Here is a 24,223-nt window from a genome sequence, read left to right on the forward strand (position 1 = left end):
TGAGGGTGTGTGTGTGTGTGAATATTCCCTAGAAATGGTCCCTAGAATGAAGACCTTGAGATTTATCAATATTTCAAGGAATGCAAAATTCCTCTTCAAATGAGCAGCAGAAAAAATTCATGGGCACTGGCCCAACAAGGGGAAAGATCCAGATCTTTTGTTTGGAAAAGAATCGTTTTCACTGGAAAGAAAGAACGATGTCTCTCCAACAGCCCCACCCGGAACTCGCACATTGTGTTCTAAGTTTAACACATTTTGTGTTCTTTCTGCCGAAACCCTTGGCTCCAGCCCATAATATCCCTGAATCCAGGAAACCATTATGACTGGTCAGGGTCAAAGGTTGCTTCTATTGTAACCAACTTCCTCCATTAGAGTTTTAAATTTGGAAAACGTTCTTATTGCTATTGTATGGAATGTCAACTCTCAGATAACCTCAGAATTATTTTTATTTCTCTACCATGACCAAACCAAAAAAAAAAGTTAAAAAAAAAATTGCAAAGTGGGAGGGGGCTTTCCTTAGAACATAATGTTAATAGCCAAGGAGTCAGATAAGAGCCAGCTGATATTTTCAGCCTTTAACTGAATCAAAGGAAGGAGAGGTTGTCAAACTCCCAGAGGGCCCTCACAATGAAATTCCACTTTTTTTAAGTTTGCTAGGATAAGAAAAAGATCAGAATCCTAAGAGAGCAGCAATATTAGGTGATGGTAAGCACTGAAAACTTTCAAGAGTCTGTTCTAATATCCTGGAAGCTTTTGAAACTTTCTGCCTACCTTTCACAACAAGAAGGGTTGTGGGACTTATAAATGTGTTCTGGTATTAACATTAAGAGAAATCTCTGGATTTGACCAAGTAGAGAAGTTGACCTAAGAGACAAGTGGATGATAAGTAATGTCAAATCTTGACACTACATTCAGTAATTAAACGGAAAGAGGAAGCCCCTGTTGGTCAACAGTATAGAAAAACAGGGTGCATAAGCATCTTTGGGGAGAATGCAAGCTAGAGGAAGTATGAGACGGACAGTATTCAATGACTTAAAAGGTCTAAAAAAAAGCTATGCCTTTTCCATCCTGCAAATATTCATGGAGTTCCTATTCTGTTTGAGGTTTGGTACTCGATGTTGGCAACATAAAGACAGGAGGCCCTACAGAGTAATGCCAGATGTGTGGGCTTTGAAACATGACCGGCTGGGTTCAGATCTTTTCTCCACCATTTCCTTGCTATATAAGCCTCAGAAGCTTACTTAACCTCTAACTAAGATAAAATTTTAAAAAAAGAAGGTTACCTATCTCACAAAATTGTGAGGATGCTGTTGGACCAAGTGCCTAGCATACGGAAGTAATAAGTGTTAGCATTATTAGAAGTAAGACAAGGCCCCATCACTTAGGATATTTATTAACTAACAAGGCACATATCATCACAATTAAAAGAAGAGCTAAAATTCATTGTGCTTTCACTATATCCCAGATTCTATACCATATGCATTACAAATATTATCACACTGAATCCCCACAACAACCTGAGATAGATGGAAGTGCTGGTCAACAACTTCTGGTTTTCCTTTTTTCCTTAGGGCTATTGCACTACCCAATGTCCCTTGCATTTGGGTTTGGCCATGTGACTAGTTCTGGCCAATGGGGTGTGAGAGAAAGCTGTGCTTGTCACTGCCTGGCCAGAGCATTTAATTTTGGGTGTGTGACCCTGATGCACTCAATCTTCCCCTTGCCACTGTGACAACTGTCATTCCAGCTGGTAGAGGCCTGGTTGACATGGATTGAGCCCCAGCTGTTCTCGACCATACTTGCCCATTAATATACTTTGTACTAGCTTCTTTCCTGTCCAATCTCACCTCCCCAGTGCCCTACCAGTGTTTCCTAGAATCACTTTCCCTTACATCTTCTTGCACTCAAATCCCAGTTGCTCTGGGGGAACCCAACCTAGAACAGCAATCTTAATCCACTGAAGGGAGACCAAGCAAATTCAATCTAGAACTATCTAGAGATGAATTAAACTCACCACCAGGTCACTAAAGTGGGTGCTGATCCAACTCATCGATCTAACTCATCTTGAGATATCTTTCATTTTTGTGAATGTTCTTTGGCCGCTCTTAGTTTCAGGGTGAGGATGATAGAAAAGAGGCCCCTGCATGTGCTTCAGGCCACTGAGATTTGAGACTCAGTTGCTACTGCAACATAACCCGATTCTCCTGATACTCTACAATGACTATCGTTCTCATCCCCACTTTACAGAAAGGTCATGAAGCACAAAAAGGCCAAGGGATTTGCCCAATTTCTAGATTTCACACATAGTAAGCATTGCAGACAGGATTCATCCCCATTTTTGCCTGAGTTCAAAGTTTATGCTTGAAACCACTCTACCATATGGATAAACAGAACAAATATAAGTGACGTTATAATAGAGATTTAGATAACATGGAAATTTGACAGTGTAAAATGTTATAAAATCTATCCAAGGTAAACTATGCCTTCTCCTGAGTTGAAATCATAACACAAAACACTTTGCTGCCCATAATAAGCCAACATTTCTGATATAGATAAAATGATCAAGTGTAGTATCCAGATCTAAGGAGACACTCAATACATGCTAATATGTGGACAACAGGATGGGAGAAAGAAAGGGACTAGCCCTTGTTCCTGTCACCATACATCACATTGTTCTCAATCAAAAGCAGATGAAAGCAATCTCTGGGACACTGGTGTTGGGCAAGCCTTCCTTCTTCATCTATGTCAAAGTACCTCCAAAGAGCTGCCAGTGCCGACTCCTGGATCAGACAACTGTTAAATGACTATCAGAGCTGTGGTATATCTGACAACATGGGGCCACAGAAAGTTAAAATAAATTAAGAACAAATAAGTAGAAGCAAGACCAGGGAATATAATGAGAAGGCCACAAGAGAAATCTCTTTGTCAAGTGTAAACAGGTGTATCTTTATGATGTTTGGTAACTCTGAGACAAAAAATCCTGAAAATACCTCCAACCCCCAACATCCTCCACCTCCCAGCATCCTCTGCCCTGCAATCCCTCACCCACATCCCTCACCTCTCAAGGTTTCCATGCTTTGCTTAAAGACTTCCTACAATACAGCATCAGGTCAAGCGGCAAGGAAAAAGGCTACTTCTGCACTGGCATGATCCTGAAAGTGAGTTTCTCCTCAAATTTTGCACCTTTGGCATCTCACTCATCTCACCCTAGAACTACTCTGCTGTAAGCACCTGTGTCTTTCTGTTTGGGTTTTTTCTGGCCAAAGGAATGAGCCTTGTCTTGTGCAGGACAGGCCAGAAGTGCCAGGGAGCTGATAGACACAGGAGTAGCCCTCAATTCATGATGAATGTAACTTAGAGGATAAGTACTGTATCTTGTCTGGCAACTCTACCCCGTGGGATAGAGCCCCAATTGCCCAAAGTTGTAACTTGCTTATTAACACATCCTTATCACTTTCTCATCACCCCTACCAGTGCTTCTTGGAATCACTTCCCAATTAAACTTAGTCTTCAAATCCTAGATGCTTCTGGAAGAAGCCACCCTAAGACAGAAACCTTAAGACACTGAGGGTAGATGCACGGGAATATCCGCCCTGGAATTTATCTGGCCAGAGCTAAGTTCATCACAAAGGTCACTAAAATGGATGTTTGCTCAACTCATCATTTCAACTGACCTTGAAATACCTTCTGTTCTTTGGAAAGTAAACCTACCACTGGGCCTCAGAGTGCAGAGAATGCTATTGTGATGCATGGGGCTCCTTCTCCATTACTGATGTCCATATCTCATCCTTTACTGAGTAATTCATTCTATTGGAGAAGACACCAATGAGTAGACATTGGTGTGGCAATCCAGAGTTATACTCCCAACTTCCACTATAAATTGGGATATAGGTGCGCACTAAAGGGAAACCTTTATTGGGGGTCCACCCCAATATCTCCATGGTGTTTCACAAATGACCAAGCACACAGCTTCTGGGTAATGAGATTGAGTTTAGGGTCTTGGTTTGCTGTGTAATCTAAGCAAGTGATTACCTTGCTAAGCCTCAATTTCCATATCTGTCGAGCAAGAATAATAACGAATTCACAAGATAATTGGGGGGCATTTAGTGATATGATGCAGGCATCCTGTTCAATTATGGCAGTTGTTGAATTTGTTTTGTACAACTCCAGGCAGTTATGGAATAACTGTTCTGTTTCCAAGCAGAAATTGGAAGCAATGTCCATAGGGTCAAAGAGTTTAAAGTCACTTCTCCCAATATGAAGCTGAGGCTCTGAGCAGTTGGCATGGTGCCCTCTTTTAGGAAGGGATCCCAAAGTCAAGCATAAGAGTGACCACCTACTAATAAGTCATGCAACACCATTTTTGGAGCATAGAACTGAGCAGGTGGTGCCACTTCAGATGGACCATACATTCCTTGGTTTATCAAGGCCCAAACCCACTCAGATTTATTCATTCTCACATTTGCCTATACCCTGTGGGCATTTGAGTTTATGACTTCTGAGCTATACTGCTGTGTTTTGCACAACAATTTTAAAAAATGTGTTTTTCCCCAAATTTTTAAATTATGTTTGTAGCAGATGTTTCATGGTTTATGTAGCCCCTGGTATATATATATATATACTCCCCTGGGAGTTTATGTACTGTAGTCTGAAATCACAGCTAAAGACAATGATCTGTTATGTGCCCCTGGCCCTATTAAAGGATACAATATACTCTTCTTTCTGGCAAATAAAAGACCGCCTTAATTTTTCAACAATAAAAAAAAAATTCAGGGGACTCTTTTTTCCCAGCTCTGGGTAAGAAGTTTTAAAATTGTAAAGCTAATTTTCATCCAAATAATCTCAAATCAGGTGTTTTTTGTTTTTTTAAAGCCCATGCTAAAAATGTATTGATTCTTTTCTATCAAGTCACTCCTAAAGGGCTTTCAACTCCTATGGGCATTTTGCTTTCAGATGTTCTTTCTTTTACCTGAATCTCATGTGGCTTGGCAAAGATTATTTTTTATATTTTGATTCGCAGGTCCATAATGAAAGCAAAAAATCAACCTTACATTGGTATTGTATTAATTAGGGACTGTGTAAACAGTACTTAACAGTTCAAATTGAAGGTCAGTAAATCCCTAAGAGATTAAATGAATCCTGCAGGGAGCTGTGTAAATCTCCCTCCCTTTTATGGCAGACCAGTCAGGACCCCAGCTTGCCTTGTGCAAGACTTAATAAACATGGTATGCATCTAATCAAAACCATTTTGCACCCAAAGGGGTTAGGAGCATAAATCACAATTACTCTTAGCACTAAACCCTTGGCCTAGAGAGACCCAAAGTTGCCAAATACCATCAGGAGTTGACTTCTAGGACTTCAGTTAGCTGTCTGGCATGGGTTTCTAGGTCTAAGAGACCCAGCCTACTTCTCAGCAGGAGAATCCAGATGGGGGAATAAAATTTGAAAAGAATAGCAATTTCAAATGACCCCCTCACTCTTTCTGGTTTCTATATTCCTTACCAGCTCTGACTTGATTCAAGAAAATATTATATATTAATATGTATCAACCCCTAGATCTACCCTTGAAGTGCCATGAATTCATTTGAGACATACGTCATTTTAAAAGAAGTGTAACAACACTTTAAGTCCCAAGAACTTGGCTGAAAACAACCCAAAGCGAAGCACAAAATTAAACTCCTGAAAGCCAATTAAGTCAAGGAGGTTACCTGAACTTTTTTACCTGCATCTGAATATCAAAATGAGGCAAGGTTATTTTCCACCACAGCTACAAGTTACAGTTGGGGATGAATTAAAGATACAATGAAGGAAAATCCTAAGGACAAAGATGGTCTGACATCTTGGGGACTGGGTCAAAACAGAGACTTCTTTCAAAATGCACAGTGGACATCATTAGGCCTACTTTGTATCTATTAATTCTGATCTTTGTATCATCACCTCAAGTAGACACGATGCTCTTCATTCCACAAATGAGGAAACTGAAGCCCAAAGGAAAGCCACATCTTTGAGTCACCCAGCTAGTTGAGTGCAGAACCTGGCATTCAAAACCAAGTCTACCCTGACCCAGAGACCATATCATCCTCTCTCCATGTTCTTCTTAGAGGAACAGGACAAAGAACATACTCAGCCCATTTCCAGAATGACTCACATGAAAGGGAAGCAACCTCTAAACTGCTAAGGAACAGCTTGTCAAAGGCAGAATTGAAACTAAAAAAGCAAGCTCTGGAGTAGGGCCAAGTATCTCAGGGATAGCAAATAGTCTGCATGCCCCCACTTCCTATCCTGGCCACAGCAACCCTGACTGTGCAGGCATAGGGTTTATGAATTCTAAGAATGCACTCTAAGGGCCAGTATCAATCTGGGTAGCTCTTAAAATGAGACCATTCGCCATCCTGGATGTAGCCATCAACTGGATGCTCATTTCCACTTTGGCAAGCCATAGTTGCATTCGTGGCCTCTCTGGCCAGGCTGAATAGGGGTTCTCTAGTCTTTCTCTTGATGTCTACCTGTAAGCTGCCTAAGGTATCCTTGGATGACCTTGGTTTTCCTCTGAAGTTTCCTCTCCGTCACACAAAGTGTCCCAAATGACCTCTGCCCTTTTCAATCAGTCTATTTGTAACCCAAATAAATCCAGGTGGCTAAGTCTCTAAAGTGAGAAAACAAAGTAAAAGTATTTCAAATCTCTACTCACTATCTCAAGCAAATCCCAAGTGGGGAGGGGACGGCACATTGCAAACGCACAGGAAACATCTTTAAAATTTTATCCCCTTTCCTGCCCCTCTCAATAGCCTCCATTCTAATATGAGTGACACCTGGAAAGAGTCTCTCTCTCCCTTTGAAATAAATTCCTAAAACTCCACTTTCACAGATTTTATGGGTGTCTTCCTCCTAGCTAAACTTTAGGGATGTTTATGGTGTAGATAAAAAAAGTCTCTCCATTTCACCCATTTGCCAAATTCTCCACAACAAAGGAGAGCCAACAAGAATCTTTTCCTTGTGGAATCTGAAAAGGAGAATGAAGCTGAAGAATAAGCAAACACTTCGATATTTCTATCAGTACGGTACTTGCCTTGGGTCAGATTCACTGGGGTTCATTGGGAAGTGCTTTCAGGAGCAACAACTGTAAAGGAACAAGGGACACAGGATTGGGCCAAGGGAGAACTTGGTGTCTGTGATGTACTGCATCAAAGGTCACAATCAATCCTATAGAGAACTCTGGAGCTTGTTTGGCCAATCAGAGTCATTTGGAATCAAGCCAAGGTGAAGGGGCTTTTAGTCAATGGGTGTAGGCAGCCCATTGAGAAGGGGCATAGCCTTGGACGAGGTAGATTCCTTCAGCCAGAGGCAGTTCCAGCAGAAGGGCTCAACGGTGAGCCATAAACATCCAATATTCTCTTGAACTGGAGGAATGAGCTCTTGGTCCTGAAGGGGGCATCTGGATGGCACACTACAGCATCTACTGCAGTCCTTCACTTATTCATTCAACAAACACTCAGTGTGTACCCACCCTAGAAAGGGTAAAAAAAAGCGTACCTTTTTCACACTTGCCCTGCTTTCTGCCCCCTACCATCCCTTTTCTGTTCCTTCCTTCTCCATTTCCCTCTGTAACCCCACAGTTTGCCTGGAGCCAAAGCTTCAAGAACTGGCTGGCGCCTTAATTGCTTCTCTCTCTTCTGTGACATCAATCAGAGGTGACATTTCCCGGGCATGGAGCTGCATCCCTGTGGCTGCATATTCCCCCTGTCACAGGAGATCACCGAAGCTGTCACAAGTAGAAAGCTAGACGCCATCAGAGGAGCAGGGGGCACAGAGATGCTGGGTGATGTTCAAAGAGTTGGTCAGACACACTTCCCAGAGCGGGTTCCGAGGCACTTTCTGCCCCACTGCTCTCTGCCTTGGGGAAGTTTACGGGATCTGACATTTCAGAGGTTACAGGCTGAGCCAACTCTACCGGGTCTCTCACCCAAAGCCAGGGGAAAAGGACTGGATCCTGGGTGGCAAACCCATCTCTGATGAGGGAACTGAGCAACGCAACAAGGAAAGAAAAGAAAACAAGCAGAGTGACTTCAAAATGGCCTCTGAGAGATACAGACCTGGGTTTGAGCTCTGGATTTGTCTCTTAGATATGCCTCAGTGTCCTCAGCTGTAAAATGGGGATAATAACGTCCACTTCAGGAGCTGTTGTGAGGATTTTATATGAAAATCCATTTTATAAGCTAGTCAAAAACATAGAGGTTATTTTTGGCTCCTTGCTTTTGATTCCTCCAGCCACCCTGTTACCTGCAGCCAATCCATCAGCAAATTACATCAGTTCTGTCTCCGAAACATGTCCTGAAAATGACCACTTGGCTACTACCCTGGTCCAAGTCACCATGTTCTCCTGCCTGGGCAACTGCAGTAGGCTCCTAGCTGTTCTTTCTGCTTCCCCTCTTGTACCTCCACCAAACTCTGACCAAGTCAAAGCTACTTTTGCAAAAAATAAATCAGATCTTGCTATCCTTCTAATTGACATCAACTGGGAGGCTCTCATTGCACTTGGAATGAAAAGTCCCTCCACACTCTGACCCTGAGCCCCCTCCAACTCCATGTTCAACCACTGTCACTCTTGTTCACTAAGTTTCATCCCCCGTTGCCTTTCTTTCTTGGACATGCCAAGTTTGCTTCCACCTCAGAAACTTTGCACCTGCTGTTACCTGTGCCTACAATGCTCTTCCTCTGAGTTCACCTGACAGATGTCTCAGCCTCCTGAGGTCCCTGCTCTGGTGTCAGCTTCTCAAGAAGGACATCAGTAACCACTCCCTTGATGGGGTTCTCCCTATTTCTATTTCCTTGTTTAGTTTCATCAACACATGTCTACTTTGCCAATATTTTCTGATTAATTTATTTACTCATTTGTTTATTTTCTGTCTCCCCTACTAAAATCCAAGCTTCAAGTCATCATGGACTCTGTCCACTTCATTCAATATTATATCTGCAGAACCTTGCACAGTGCCTGGGACAAAGCAGATGGTTGATAAAGACTTGCTGAGTAAATGAAGGGCACACATGCCTGGCCCACTGTAAACATACTATAGTCATTGTATTATTATTACTATTAGAAAGGGGAAGAGTTCTAGCCCACTGTCAACTCTCAAAGCACAATCAGCGGTGCCTCCTGCACTAATGGAGATGGAACTGGCAGCTGGAAATGTCTTGTTCCACTCTCAACAGCTTCCAGGGCTGCTGTTTAAGTTATTATTCAGGCTGACAAAGGCCGAGCAGGTGCTGAGGAATGTCCCAATCCATCTCAATTTCAGTTTTTCACCCAAGATTCATGAGCTTTCAGAGCTTAAAGGGCCCGAGAGACTGTTCAGTCCAGTCATCTCATTTTTCAGATGGAAATACTGACGCCCAGAGAAGTTAATCATATCACTGGTTCTTCAATACAGGAGTCTCTGACCTGGATCCATCACCTTCAGCTGATCCTCGGGCCTCGAGCTTGTGTTCTTTGTCTGGCTCTTTGTGTGTCCTTCTTGTGACAGTTGATCTGACTGGGAACAATTCTTTGACTCCTCCAACAGATCCTGTGACCTACCCTAGCTATATTCACCCACAAATTCTGCTGTGTTAATGTGCTCACCACACCTTGAGGAAATCTTGTCCAAATTATCCATCCTCCCTCTGCACAGACACAACTCTGTGACAGCAGGGACGAGTCTGCCTTATGTACTTTTGTATCCTCAGTATCCACATGGTACTGTACAGAGGTTCCCCATAAACACCTGCTGGGTGGAAAAGAATGTAAACTTGCATTCATACGGAGGATTTTTAATTCTCTGACCATTGCCTCATGGCTGCAAGAAAAGTCTTCTTCTACTTTCAAGCCTTGCCTTTTCCCACCCCACTTTTCCTAAGCACTTCTAGCATCAGCTGGATTTTATTATTAATAATAAAAACAGCTTATGATTTATGGGGCACCATGGAGCCTAGGCTGACTCGGGGGCTTAAGTTTTGCACATAAAAGTCAAGCCTGCTACCTGAAACCCAGCGGTTTGGTGAGGAAGGGTGAGGGAAGGAAAAAAAAATGAACCAAAACTGGCAACTGTGGACCAAGTCCTTGGGTTTTCTTCGGCAATGTATCCTGTTCAGGTCCGGGAAGGAGAACACAAGTTCGCCCTGCCATGCTCCTCTCCTCTCCCCCAGTTCATCATTCTGGCCTTGCCAAGGACAGGACTCCAGAACTAGTGTATATTCCCATAAGTCAGAAAATCACCATTAGAGACTGGAGAGAGACCTTAAGATCTAGATTAGAGGTCACTATTGGCTTGTGAGCATGTTTTGTTTGGCCCATATCATGTTTGTAAGAAATCTGAATTAATTGCGGACGTTCAAAAATCAGATTTTACATTGAAAAAAATCTCAATTTTTCTCTTCCCTTGAAGAATAAGGAGCTCTGGCAATGTTGTGTCAGCATTTCTGTTTGCCGGCAACTGGCAGAAGCTGAGTAATGGCTTTGCCCTTTAGAGGGGCGAGGGCACCCCAGTTTACCCAGACTTTCTCCCTTCTATGTCATCGCCACAGGCCCCTTCACTCATTTGCATAAAATGTCTGGCCTCGAAGAGTTTACCACCCATGAATCAGCCAACGCTTCATTTAACAGATGGAAATGCTGAGATGTAGAGAGGAAAACAGACTTGCTCATGATTATCCAGCAAGCTAGTAATAGTCCTAGACCTAGATTCCAGGTCTCCGGCTCTTCAATCCAGGATCTTTTCCATGGGGAAAAGATCACACTCATTACATTGCTCCTGGTAAGGTCACTGTCTTAGTTTCCTATGGCTGCCATAACAACCATCAACTGGGTAGGCTAAAACAACCAGATTTATTCTCTCACAGTTCTGGAGACCACAAGTCTGAGATCAAGGGGTTGGCAGTGTTGCACTCCCTCTGGAGGTTCCAGGGGAAAATTCTTAGTTGCTAACCCTTCCCGCTTCTAGTGGCTCCAGGCATTCCTTGGCTTGCAGGAGCATCACTCCAATCTCTGCCTCTGCCTTCTTATAGCCTTCTTCTCCTCTTTTATCCATATGTCTCCCTCTTCTGTCTGTCCTCTCTCCCTGAGCCTCACTTTTATAAGGATACCTGTCACTGGAGTTAGGGCCAACTCAGGTAATCCCAAATGATCTCATCTCTAGATCCTTATGTTAATGGCATCTACAAAGACCGTTTTCCCAAATGTGGCCCTATTCACATTCCAGGGATTAATACATGGGCGTATTTTATTGGGAGGGCACTATTCAACCACTACAGCCACTGAGTTAAAAAAAAAAGCTCACTAAAGAGCTCCAGCTCCATGGAAAAGAATGTAGCTAGAAGGTTTAAATTGACCAACACTTCCAGTGCACCCTGGTTGCACAGGAAGCTGCAGAAAAGAAATGGAAAGGTTCCAAATAGCTCTCTTAGTGACCTCCCACAGGGGAAGGCCTCTGTGAAAGAAAACATTAGAATAATAACTATAATCATTTATACTGCCAATCATAATTATGATGAAGACAGTAATACCAACAGCAATAATAATAGCCATGCCCATGCATCATTTCATTCAAGCCTCCAAAAAACACAGTGAGAAAAGTGATACCATTATACTTATTATATAGATGAGGAAACTGGAGACTCAGAAATGTTAAGTTACTTGACCCAGATCACACATCAAACAAGGAATAGAACCGGGATCTGACCCAACATCTGCCCCAAGCTTGGTCATTTGTAGAAAAGAGATAAAATTGTTTAAAGGCATGGACATCCACCATCTCAGAATGTCCTCTCAATTTTCCCAGCTCAGATTCCTCTGATTAAAAAGTGGCTCCTGCCAAGGAAAAGGTGCATTTACTGTCCTCCCAGAGACAGGGTCACATGAAATAGGATGGTTTAACGGTAGCAGGGAAATCATACAATGGTGTGCTGGCCCTTCAGGGATCTAAATCAAGTGACACTGAATGAATTCCTCACCTGTCTGGCAACTGTCATTCTCCAGAACAGGCCAGAGGATATCCTGAAGTTCCTAGCAGCCTTTACACTCTGGGCTCTTAACTACTCCAAAAGCAGGCTGAACTTCCACAAGCATCTATGTTCTGTAGAGCTTTTGGTTCTGCTCTCAAAGAACCATTACACCCATCAACTCCCCTCACCCTCTCTAATACAACAGGATATTTACTTTTGAAATATGACAAAAGTATTCTTAAAAAAGAAATGAAAACAAAATAATGAAAATAACCAAGGTGTTCTAGTTTGCTAGCTGCCGGAATGCAATATACCAGAAACGGAACGGCTTTTAACAAGGGGAATTTAATGAGTTGCTAGTTTACAGATCTAAGGCCGAGAAAATGTCCCAATTAAAACAAGTCTATAGAAATGTCCAATCAAAGGCATCTGGGGAAAGATACCTTGGTTCAAGAAGGCCGATGAAGTTCAGGGTTTCTCTCTCATCTGGAAAGGCACATGGTGAACACAGTCAGGGCTCCCCTCTCAGCTGGAAGGGCACATGGCAAATACAGCATCATCTGCTAGCTTTCTCTCCTGGCTTCCTATTTCGTGAAGCTCCCCGGGAGGCGTTTTCCTTCTTCATCTCCAAAGGTCGCTGGCTGGTGGACTCTCTGCTTCATGGTGCTGCAGCATTCTCTGCTCTCTCTGAATCTCTCATTCTCCAAAATGTTTCCTCTTTTATAGGACTTCAGAAACTAATCAAGACCCACTCAGATGGGTGGAGACATGTCATCCCCTAATCCAGTTTAACAACCGTTCTTAACTAAATCTCATCAACCAGGGAGATGATCCCATCACAGTCCCAAATACACAGCATTGAATAGAGACTATTCTACCTTTAAGAAATGGGATCCATATTAAAACATGGCTTTTCTTAGGGGGCATACTTCCCTTCAAACCAGCACACAAGGTATTGCAAGGTGGGTAAGTAGGCAGGTAAGGGCTGGTACTGTCAAGTATTAAAAAACACTACAAAGCTACAGTAATACAAACCATGGTACTTATAAGAAGAAAGTAGGTAAGTCGACAAGCAAATTAGAAAGCCAGATGTTTCAATAAATAATGTTAGACTACTTGATTAATTATTAGGAAAAAAGTAAAAATTAGCCATAATAAGAAGGCCAAGACTTCTATGGGCTCACTTTGTGCTAGACACTAAACTTTATAGGAATTAACTCAATCTTTCACTCACCTTGTGAAGCAATACTATTTTATTTACAGGTAAGAGATAGGAAAACAGGCACAGACAGATTGACTCATCTAAGATCAAACAGCTAAATTACAAATGGAGTAGACAGTTCATGTGAGTAGTTTAACTATGAAAAAAGTTTCTGCTCTATAAGTGGAGAAGGGCTTCTATGCCTTAGTAGGAACCATAATAGAGAATTCTAATGGCTGTGACTCCATGAAAAAAAATCAAAACATGTTATATCAGAAAAAATTTAAGGAAAAAAATGACAACTGACAAAATTGGGGGAATATTTGTAAGTTATGATAGGAAAGGTTTAATTTATAATGGTTAACTTATAAGGAACATTTACAAATGAATAAAAAGGGTAGACACCCTAATAGGAAAATTGGAAAGCACGTGCACAATCAATTTGTAAAAGCAAAACTTCAAAAAGCCAATAAGCACATGAAAAAGAAAGTTCAATCTCACGAGTGAATAAATTCAAAGAAAAATAGAAATACAATTTTCTTCTTCTCAAAATTGGCAGTAGTTTAAAGACATGATAATGACTTGCAATGAGGAGGGAGAGAAGGCCAGGCATTCTCACATATTACTAGTGGGAGTATGAATTGGCACAATTCAGCAAATTTATCCAAAATGCTTATACCAATCAAATGAGAAATTTCTCTCCTAGAACATTAACCTAGGGAAATAATCAAAGACACAAAGAGATTTTTGTCTAAGGTGACTTTTGAAGAACTGTAGGAAAATTGGAAACAATGATATATCCAAAAATATAAAACCAATTAAAGTTATAGTCTTACAATGGAATATTTAACTGTCAAAATCATGTATTTGAAGAATACTTAAAGGATAAGAGAAAACATAAGAATTGCTAAACAGAAAAAAAGTCTGTGCAAAGATAATCATGATTCCATCATCACAGTGGGTGTGGTGTTTATATAAGTGTATGTGAAAGAAGGACAAACTAGAAGGATATTAATAGCATAACAATGGTTATCTCCAGAAGTTGGGATTGGGATGATGTTTATGTTGTGATGTGTGGGATGACGTCTTTATGTTTTTCTGCATTTTCCAAGGTTTCTTCAGTGAGGGTGTAGGTGGTAGCTCTCTGTGCTGTTGACAACGTTTCTGGCTCCCCACCTTCCAGGCACCTAAGTAAAATTCACTTTCTGGCCCCCTTCTGTTTGGGTAGGGACATATGACTAGATCTGACTAATGAGCTGTTAGCAGAACAATGCTGTTCTCTTCTTAGCTGTCACATTTCTATGACAATGCAACACAAGTTACATGTGAGATTGGGTCTGTTCTGTTAGCTAGTCCCTCAGAGTGTGCATTACAGGCAAGCTCACGTGCTGACCCAAGATGAGCATGGAACATAAAAGAAATAAACATATTTTCCTTTGTTTTTAAATCCACTGAGAGTTGTTTCTTACCACAGCATAACCTAGCTTACCCTGACTAATACCATGTGTTGCTTTTAGGAACCGAAAGAAAAAAACTACCAAGAAGGAAAAAGTATGCATGTGGTGATCTTTAAGACATTTTAGGATCTTGAAATGTTTGAACATTGTTGTTATAAAGGAAAAAAGGCACTTATCACTGACCAACTCTTCACAAAAGTTCATCTGCTTAATGTGACTAGTATAGGCCCTCCACTAAAGCTGGTATGAGAGATGGTATAGTGTAGGGCTCAGCAGCACCAGCTCTGGAATGAAACTGGACCTGAGTTCAACTCCTGGCTCTGCCACCCATCTGCTGTGAAAATTTGGACCAACAATTTCATCTCTCAGCCTCGGTCTCTTTATAGTCAAATCTGGGGACAATAACTACAAGAAATGGGAAGATGACTGAATGAGATATATTGCAGGTGACTACATAATCCATTGTCCAAATAGGACACTAAAAGTGCTATTAATACTTATTCTGGGACAATGGATATAAATGTCTTGGGCAAACCTCTACATAAAGTTACCCTAATTCAGGGATTCTCTGTCTTGGCTGTACATTGGATTCACCTGGGGAGCTTTAAAAATACTGATGCCTGGGTCCCATCCCCAGAGATCCTGTGGGGTGTGGCCTAATTATTGTGAACTATAAAACTCTCTGGGTGATTCCTCTATGCAGCCATGGTTGAGAATCACTATCCTAGATATATGTAAATCCATTATCAGTACTAATTATCACTACTATGATTATTACATTGCTCATGTCATTATTAGAGAGAATGATAGATACCATGCTGGGCCTATAGTGATAACATCGGCAGCTATTACTATAATTAATAATCATTACTAACAAAGAGAACATCTTGCCAATCACATTAAGTCCGAACTTAGAACACTGGTTCTCAACCAAGGGCGATTGTGGCCCCCCACCTCCTGGAGACATTTGGCAACATCTGCACACATCTTAGGTTATCACAGCCAGTGTAGGGGGAGGGGGTGCGACTGGCATCTACTGGGTAGAGACAAGGGATACTGCTAAATATCCTTCAATGCACAGGCCAGCCCCCAATAACGAGAATTATCTGGCCCCCAAGTATCAATAGTACCAAGGATGAAAAAGAAACCCTGCTTCAGAAGTTGGGATAAAGAAAAACTATTGCAATAGGAAGTCATATCAGAAACTCAGGAATAGCCTTTGTAGTCCTGCCCTTACATTCCTGCTACTCCTGCCAGTTTTGGAGGAAGAAATCCCCTGGGGCTGGGCCTGTGTTGCACAGTCAGCACCTCACTTAAACCCCTCCATGGATCCAGATCACCGCATACCAGGTATGCACTTGAGACTGCATTTCGACTTGGAGGAGCCGTTCAAAAGACTTGGCGTCCTCCAGGGCTGCAAGTGTTTATAAGAGACTTCCTCTGGAAAGAAAGGTCATCTAGGGAAAACCAGAAACAGATTTCTTTTCTTTCTCTGGCTAACTTCTGTCAGGCACTCAAAGAGGCTTACTAGCACCTTAGTGATGGAAGAGAAACATTTGAGAAAGAGAAGGGGGAGAAGCTGAGTCTATGTGAGTGTGTGAAGGTGGCATTGAGGGTCAGGCCAGGCTGTGGTTTGAAGGAGAAGGAGGCAGAATTAAAGCGAGACGAAAGAAAGAAAGGAGAGATAGAGAAGGCAGCTAGGGAAGAAAGGTTAGCGGGTTGATGGATAGACTGATGAAAGAAGAGATACATGGTTGGATAAGTGGGAGGGTGGGATGGACAAATAGATGTGTGGGTCAGTGGGTGGGTGGATGTGTGAAAAGGTAGCTGCATGCATGGATGGATGTGTGAGCGGGTGGGAGGCAGATGGGTGAATGGATGGACGTAATGATTCATCTCAAAGATATTCTATCTTTATGTAAGATTGCAAATTGGTGGATCTTTTGACTATGGCAGCCAACATGTTCTATTTGGCTTACTCATTACCTTTGGACAGTGGTTCTCAATCCTGGCTACATGTTAGAATCACCTGGGGGCTTATAAAACTGCTGCTCAGGTGCCACATTCCAGAACAATTATGTACATCTCTGGGGGTGACACTCAGCATCTATTCTTTTTTTAAAAAATACCCTCATAATTCAAATGACATCTAGGTCTGAGGACCAGTATACATTTAAATGACAATATAACTCGGCCAGTGTAAAGCTTGATCAAAGCTCATGCAGCTGTTTATCTCTTCTCTCGAGCAGCTTCTCCTACATCACAATCTCACCAGAGACTGTCCCCACTCTGAGACAGGGCACATTCTGCTTAAGGCTAGGAGCCCTCACCGTGGATTCATATCCAACCTGCAAAGAGGAAGGAGGAGGAAGCTTTTGGCACATCCATTTTTCCTCCTTCCTTTATGAAATTGCCAAAACAACATAAAAGAAAATTTTAGGGAAAGTATCACCTTTAATTGCACCACAAACATAACTCTGCATTTGTGGGCACTGCATACCAACCCTGGTTTGCAAACATGACTGGGATCATGGAGTGGGGGAAGGAGTCAGGCATACCAGGTCTCCAATTGTGGTGTATTACCTGCACTGATTTAGCAACGTCACTTACTTCGCCAAGCCTCAGGTTCCACATTTGTAGAAGGGAGCCAATATTGTCCTCATAACTTGCAGGATGGTTTGATGGATGGCTTGGAAAAAAATATGCATTTGTTCAATGTCTGGTGCATAGAAGCTATGCCATGCTTTGATCCCAATTATTCCTGCTTTTACAGTTTAAAGGCAGCATAGCCAGCCAGTCCTGATTTCAAGTCCTAGGTCTCCCACTTACCAGCTGAGGGACTCTGGGCTGAACACAACTTCCCTGAGCCCTAAATTCTTCATCTGTCTCACGGGATTGGTAATGCCTGTCTCTTCGGATCATTGTGAGGGTTAAACAACAAGAACCTCGTACCGGTGGGCACTTGGAATAGCAGCTGCTATTATTAGTAGTATTACCATTACTATTATGATTACTATTTCTTGCAATATTTACATCTCAATATTTATTGTCAAAGAACTATGTTTAATTCAAATGGCCACAAACAGGGGCAGATACAGGTCTGGGGGATCCATAGTGAATTCAGTTGGGGTGGGGGTGGCTGTTAAGAGAAAGAATACAAAAACATCTTACTTTTGCAAATTTTTCAGAATACAGGCCCACTGGAACAATTTGGTATGGCCCCACTCAGGGCTCTGGAAGGGGCTTGAGTCGATTCGGTGCCCTGATGCATAAGCTTTTCAGCTTCACGGGAAGTCTGTTTTGACTCTGAAACTTTTTTTTAAAGGGGAAGGTAGAGCCGTAGGGTTGAGGGAAACAAGGACCCCGACTATCAGTCTTTTCCTTTAGAGCCCTGCCAGCCTGTTACTAAACGGTCTTTCATGAGTTCCTCACATCTGTACTATTGGGCTTTGCAATGGTGTCAGGCAAAGGGGTCCTCTCCCTGCCTCCTCCTCCTTCCTGCCCTCCATCTCCTCCCGCCCCCCCACCATTTCCAGAGACTTGGCTGGCTCCTAAGGTTCCAGACAGAGGAGCTAAACACGTTAGCCGACAGACTAGGAAGACACAAAAGGCGGCAGGAATCAAATAAAAGGAAAACGCAGCAGCCACAGGTCAGTCTTGTATAAATATTTATGCTGGAGGAAAAGTTGGTGCCTGAATAATGACCTTGTGGCTGGTATTAATAGAGATAATGTGTGTCTCTAGGACATGCCGCCAGAAAAAGAAAGGGGGTGGGTAAAGGGAGGGGGAGGCAGAGTGCGAGCAGGAGCCAGGGAGGTTATAAATCTTTGTGCCAAGCTGGAGCCCCAGCTGACCTTTATACCTCTCTCTCCTGTCCCATCCAGCGACCCCTCCCCCATCTGCATCTCCAAATCTATTTTCCCTCCTTCTCGTCCATCATGTCTGTATGCAGTCACTCACTCATGTGTTAGCCATCTTGGGGCCAAGTCCTGTAATTGCAGCAGATGGCTTGATGGCATGCTGGGCATATAGTTGGTGTCTAATAAGGTTCAGGGCAGTTGACTGACTAAACCATACGCAGAGCCAAGCCTCTGTTGTCGATTACAGGACTCCAAATATGGGTACCAATTTTATTTTTAATGGTTTCCCTGTCTGTACCCTCCTCCTCCAATCAGCCTCAACACTAATACAGCTCAGGGGAACTTTCCAAAGGCGAATCTGACTGTGCGTCTCTCTTCTGAAAAAAATTCCCTCAGGAGCTCCCATGGTCTTGAGAATTAAATCCAATCCTTCAATACAACACATATGCATTTTTATCACCTGGCTCTGCTTAGCTTTTCTGCTTCATCTCCTAGATCCCCCACTCCCCCTCCCCAACAGAATTACTAAATTGCTCGTAATTCCCAAGATGTCATACTACCTTTTACATCCGGGTCCTTGCACATGCTGGCCCTTCTACCTGGCATGCCTTCTCTGCACTTCTTAATTTGGCTGTTTCATCTGCATCCTTAGGCTGCTGTTAGGTCTCACTCTTCCTTCAGGAAGGATTCCCTGAATTACAGGCTCTTTTCTAATTCTAATTCGGCAGTTCTACAGGACCCTGTGACCTTATCCTTGGAAGTCTTTGTCCTTTTACTTGTATCTCTCTCTTCTTTGAGAGCCTGAATATTATGAGAGTAGCAAGCTGACATCTCTACATCTACATGCCTAAATCAAGACCTGGCACATCATGGGTGCTCAGAAAATGTTTGTCAAATGAGCCGCTGGCACAGGACCACAGCCTTTCTCTGCTTAAAAGAAAATCTTCTAGGACTAAGTAAGTAGAGGCCTTAACATCTGGAAAAGTTCCTGTCTTCATCTAGGACATAGGAACCCAGGGCTTTTCTTCTTCCTTCATCTGCCAGATGGACCACCCTTCCAAAATGAGTTTCCCTACCATTGCAGAGGAGAGATCCCATTTCTAGGAGAAAATAAAGGAGAAGGAGAGGGGAAAAAAGAGAAAGAACAACTCCACTCAAAGCGTTTCCAAAGCAGCGTTCCAACTCAACGAAGATGCTGATTCCAGAATAGGAATATCAGGATGTAAAAGAAGATTCTTCCCTGGAGTTGAACACACAGCTTCTTGGACACAGATTCAGATCTCCCCAGGTACAGGCTATGGAACAAGATGTTCCTGGAGGAAACCTGAGGACTGCACCCCCTGCCCCTTCCTGAAGCACAGCTCAATTTCAGAATTTAATACTTCTCTAGCAGAAACCACAGTGGAAGAATTGGATATTTAAATTCTCCGGTCTCTAAAGTCCTAAGCTGTTAAAGATCTGTGCATCATATGGAAAGAAGGAACTCAGAATCACCCACTACCTCTATGGCATGGCCTTAGCACAGCTTATTTCCTTTAATCTTCAAGATGGTCCTGGGAAGAGGAAGCATCATCTGCATTTTCCAGATGAGAAGCTGAGGCAAATAAGGATCACAGCCTAGATTTGACCATTGTCTGGGTGACCCCAAAAGTTCTCTCTCCTCCACCAGCCTGCTTTAAGTGGCATCCTCCACCATGCCACTAAAAATGTATGTGTCCTGTTGGGGACCACCTCTGACTGTCACCTAATATTAGAAGGGACCATGCCTTTTCCTTATTCTGTCTCTCCTTTCCTGCCTGCCCAAGAACCAGGTACCCAGCTGATGGATAACACTTATGTCCTTAGCTATGGTCAGCATGGCTGGGCTAACTGGGCTAAAAGAGCAAAGCCAAATGCCATTTGGACAATTCCAGTGGAATGATACTTGCCCCCTAATGTGAGTATAAAGTGCTTCCCTGAAGAAGGCAGGAAAGGCTGGGGATGAGGCGGCAGGGGAAAAGTAGAGCAGGATGGAAGGAGAGGAAAAGAGAGGTGACTGGGAAAGGGTGTTAGGAATAAAGGAGACCATCAGGAGGACCGCTTAGGGAAGAAGGACAGCAGGTCAGAAGGCAAAGGGCAGGACAACCTGCAGTTACTAAACCCTCTACATTTCCTTCTTTGAATCAAGACTCATTACATTCCTGCATTGGAATCTAACCTCTAGAAGTATGCAGAATATATATAGTTCCCCTTCTCCCATACACCTGAGGTAAGAAGTATTGGCCTCACCACAAGTATTCAAGAACACCCACTCAGTATACCCTCCAAATGTCTTAACTAACTTAGAGTGCAATGAAAGAAAAGATAATAAGGGTAACCTGGTGGTTTGAAATGTACTTTCCCCTCTGAAATAGCCTTAATAAGGACGAAAACCACCGTAATTTTTTATAAAATGAAATTTAGCCACCACTTTCCTTAATGTAGATTCATTTTTGTTTTAATAAAACTCAAAGCATCCAAGAACACACTATTAATGCTTTCCAGCATCAGCTCTTGGGATATAATGTATTTGGCCTCTTCAGATTTTGCAGTGGAAATACTGAGTCATGGCCCAGTTGCCAGCCTGGGGAGCAGAAGGAAGCTGACTGGCCCTGATTACAGATCTGCAGAATTCATCCAACAGTCCCCACATCTCATCTGACATCACTGGTGCCACCACCATGAGTGTTTTGTTTCCTTACCATGCTTCCTGGCACATGTCCAAGCAAGGTGTTTGATTCCAGGAACAAGTGGGTAACATGACCGGCAGTGACATTCAGCTTCCACGATACATCATTTGCACAAGTGTAACTCTCACCCCACACTGACACCTGAGCTTCTGCAGCATGGAGATCTTCTGAGCTGGTGTCCTCTTGAACAGGGGTAGGGAGGCATCCTACACCTGTGGACCTAGCCATTCTCCATAGGGTCATGATTCAGTTTCCCTTTCACAATAAATTGCTCCTTCAAAAACATGTCCAAAGGCATGCACTCACGTTCAACTTCCATCTGGTCTGGGAAGTCTTCCTTAAGCTCCTCTGTCCCCTCCACATGGCCACTCAACAGGTGGTCAGTAGGTCAAAAGATGCTTTTCAATGAAATTGAACTTGTCCTCTTTGTCCTCACCACAGTGCCAAGGAAAAAGAGACGCAGACCTCAGGAAGCCCAGCATTGTGATTAGAAAATCACTGTCAAGTCCCCTCATAATAACTCAGAGCAAAAGTGGGGAGTGCGGAGGATATACAGGGCCTGGAAATTGAACTATAATATCTAAGGCCCCAAAGCAATTTCTCAATCCCTCCCTCCTAGCCTACATTCCTCTTTCTCTTCTCCTTTTCCTTTCTCTTTTTCCCTCTCCCTCTCTGCCCCTCCTTCCTTCATCCCCCTTGTTATGCCTGCTCCTAATCAGATTCATCAACCTCAACTCCATAACTTCCCTGCTCCATCAGAAGACTGCCCTAAGCTGACTTCTGTCTGCTCCAGTCCCACCTCAGCCCTTCTATACATTTGGCTCCACTTAGTTCAAATTTCTGGGATGTCGTCTGATTGGCCCAGCCCATAAGCCCAGTCTGATTGGCTGCCTTGCTTAGGAATCACCTCACATCCAATCAGTCATGACCAGGGTGAATGAAGGAAGTGGAGTCATGTGATACACAATGTGGCTGCCTACACCACAAGGACTCAGATCAGGGCAGTTTCCCTTGGGAAGGGGTGTGGGTAGGCAGGTTTGCCCCATAAATCCCAATTTTATTATTGAGGACTGTGTCTAAGAAGTGACTTGGAGAAAGAAGTAGAATGTTATAATAGATAAAGACTTGGAATTGGAAGACCCAAGTTCAACTACTTGCTCCACCCCTGAGTTATCTGTCTTCCATAAACCTTAATTTCCCCATCTGATAAATGAAGGAAATAAAGCCTGCCCTGCCCCACCTCTCTGATATGTTCTATGAATCAAATTAGATTATGGATAAGAACATGTTCTATAAACTGCAAAGTACTATTTTCATATACATTCTCACTATTATGCAAAGTCACCCAGCTACTTATTAAAGAGATTTTATCCAATTTGACTTGACTAATCTGTGCATCACTCATGTTCAGGATGCTGACTTGATTCTACCAGGCAAACATAATTTGCTTTTAAAACGTGGCTGGGGATGTGGGGGGTGGGGTGTCAGGGGGGTGTAGATAGATAATTAAAAGGCAAATTTTCCAAAAAGAAAAGGAAGAGAAAGTATTTGTCAGGGGGCTAGTAGCACATGGCAGGACCTTGTCAAATGGTGTCTCATTTACTCCTTACAGCTCTATGAGGGAGCTGTCCTCATTCCTCATTTTATGAGATCACACAGCTAAATAATTGGATATATTAGGATTCAAACCCCAGGAAGTTTTACTCCATCCCGCTAATTTCCCCTCCTGCCAGCAAGCTTTGCAAGGAGGCATCTTCATTACTTCCCTCCCCTACTTAATTTCACTCCCCTCCTCCATTCTCTGGCCCTTCCTGGGAACATCAATATTTAATACTTTGTGCTGTCACATTTGTAGCTGTGAAGGATCCAATTGTGTGGTTGATCTATAATGTAAGGTTAATGCCTAATTAGCTCGTTTAACATTTCTTTCGTGTATAATTCATGATAGGTCATTAACAAAAGCCAGGGCAAAGAGAAGGGCATGTTCATCGCCATAAATCAAAGCTTAAAAACATCATAGAAACAGGAAAATGCATGTATTATTCAGGTCAAACAAAAAGCCAGGTCTGCATCAGGCTCCTCAGTTCTCTTCTGACCTTGAGGTCAAGGGACCAAGTGTAAGGCTTGAGGGATATTTGCTAATAGCAGAAATGGGCTGCCCAGGGCCTACTAGGGACACATATCTCTTGGTCAACATATGGCTACAGATTTCATGGTTAAACTTATGGCTCCCCAGATGGAAAAGACCCCTTCAACCACCAATGTACAAGTACCACCACCAATAAATCCATTCATTATATCTATCTCCATGTATGTATACATATACATGTGTATATGTGTATGCATATGTGCATATGTAAAAATATCCTATGTATCAGCTAGCTATTGCTGCCTAACAAACTATCCCAAAATTCAGTGGCTTTTCACAAGCCTAAGTTTCAGCTGGTTGATGCTATTGATCCGGGCTAGGCTCAGCTGATCTCAGCTGGGTTCTGTTTGACGTCACTCACATGTCTGGCTGTTGGCTGGCCATTGTTTATAGAGTAATGGGTGACTGGACCATATGTCTCTAGTGAAGTCTGGGTTCCTAAAGATAGTTTAGAAGCATACAAGACCTCTTGAGGCCTAGGATCAGAACTGGCATGTTGTCACTTCTGCAGCATTTTATTGACCCAAAGTAAGTTACAAACCCAGTTTAGATTCGGAAGTGGGCAAATAATCCACCTTTTGATGAAAGGAGCTGCAAAGTCACATTATAAAGGTTACAGAATGGATGAAGAATTGCAGCTATTTTTGCAATTATTCTACTAAAACCCATTTTGCCTTATAGCAAATAATTTATCCATTCTTCCAACAAATACTTATTGAATACCTACTACATGCCAGACACTTCTAGTTGTTGAAGAAACAAGACAAAGTTCCCACTTGCATGGAGCTTACTTTCTAGTGGAAGATAAGAAACAAAAATAAACGAGTGAATAAATACATATATCAGACACTTTTAGATGGTGTTAAATGCTT

The 24,223-nt window shown here is 42.6% G+C and overlaps 1 long non-coding RNA gene across 3 annotated transcripts in view; it reads right to left on the reverse strand.

Annotated features, from left to right (window-relative positions):
• LOC143682268 (uncharacterized) overlaps positions 1-7,736 on the reverse strand; it is a 157,334-nt gene extending 149,598 nt beyond the window's left edge. For 2 of the 3 annotated variants that reach the window (XR_013175059.1, XR_013175057.1), the window contains exon 1: positions 7,070-7,459. This is a non-coding gene — a long non-coding RNA (uncharacterized LOC143682268). Of the gene's footprint in view, positions 1-7,069; positions 7,460-7,533 lie in introns of those variants that run through there. The other variant, XR_013175058.1, reaches the window with a different exon arrangement.
• Between the last annotated feature and the right edge of the window lie 16,487 nt (positions 7,737-24,223).

This window comes from Tamandua tetradactyla, chromosome 5 (genome assembly GCF_023851605.1).
Source record: "Tamandua tetradactyla isolate mTamTet1 chromosome 5, mTamTet1.pri, whole genome shotgun sequence".
In the NCBI taxonomy this organism is placed as follows: Eukaryota; Metazoa; Chordata; class Mammalia; order Pilosa; family Myrmecophagidae; genus Tamandua; species Tamandua tetradactyla.